Genomic DNA, 1,106 nt, shown 5'->3' with positions numbered 1-1,106 from the left:
CCAGGGGCCGCTCTCTTCTGGGAGGGGCTGGAACCTGGTGGTGTGGGGTGTGCTGGGAGGGCACCTTCTCTGACACAGCGGGCAGGACGGCTTTGCCAGGAGCACCCCAATTTTCAGACCCTTTGTGGAAACGGTTGGGGAAGAAGAGCTGCAGGTTTGGAGGTGCCGAGAAAGACCATGTGGTGCGGGGCAGCTGCCCCATGACCACCTGCAGACCTGGCTTCTGACCCTACAGGGAGGCAGAGGGACTGGGAGTCACTGCAGCTGCCTCCACCGCGCAGGAGCTAAGGGGGAAAAGGAGCCTTCGCTCTCCTTCTGCATTTCCTCAAAGGTCACAAAGCAAACCGTGGCACTGGCCCTTTGCCATGTGGATATCAGAGTCATAGAATGGTTTGGGTTTCTGACTGCACTGGAAGAGACTCCTGTCTCCGTATCCTTTCCAGGATCTGGCTCAAAAGCGATCCTCCAAGCTCCAGAACCTCCTCCTCATCTTTCTGTATCTTAATTGCATGCGAGAGAGCGAGCTGAGTGGGTGAAGGGAGCGATGCACAGCAGAGCCTCTCTCCAGCCCTCACCCGGAGAAGGGGTAAGGCCGGAGGTGCCCCCTTGCCGGAAGCGGCACTGCCCTTCAGAGGGATGACGAACAGGTACGCTCAAGGCACGGGCATGGAAATCCCAGCACGTTCATCCCTACCAGGGAGTAAAGGGTCACATCCTTTTGCCTCTCAGAGCTCACACGCCATGCACCCACCCTCCCTCCCTGCAGTAGCCACCCTTCCAGTGGAGCAGCGCTCCTTCAAGAGGCAGGGACGCCGTGTGCTGAGGCACCCACTGCCCTCTTGGCCTTTCTAATAAGACACCAGCCGGGCCGCCGGCGGGACCGAGGGACGGCTGCAGCTAGCACACGGTCAGGGTTTAGCCCGCAGCTCCTGCTGTAAAGCTCCCACGTCACTCCCAAGATGCCCCCAGGGGAAGGCCCGCAGGCTGCTATGAACCCCGGCAGCGGGCAAAGAGAAACGGGAAGAAAAGCGAGGAGGCAGCGAGCTACCTACCTTTCTGACGGATTGGTTGAGTCCTCTGGGCGGCTGCTGCTGCTTCTGCTGCGC

The 1,106-nt window shown here is 60.2% G+C and overlaps 1 protein-coding gene across 1 annotated transcript in view; it reads right to left on the bottom strand.

Moving 5' to 3' along the window:
- The window catches only part of LOC104506188 (MKL/myocardin-like protein 1), a 45,180-nt gene that overhangs the window by 2,294 nt on the left and 41,780 nt on the right, over nucleotides 1-1,106 (bottom strand).

Source organism: Eurypyga helias, unplaced genomic scaffold, assembly GCF_000690775.1.
Source record: "Eurypyga helias isolate BGI_N326 unplaced genomic scaffold, ASM69077v1 scaffold3902, whole genome shotgun sequence".
NCBI lineage: Eukaryota > Metazoa > Chordata > Aves > Eurypygiformes > Eurypygidae > Eurypyga > Eurypyga helias.
Note: the sequence above shows the minus strand (reverse complement) of the source record. Positions and strands in the feature narration are given on the sequence as shown.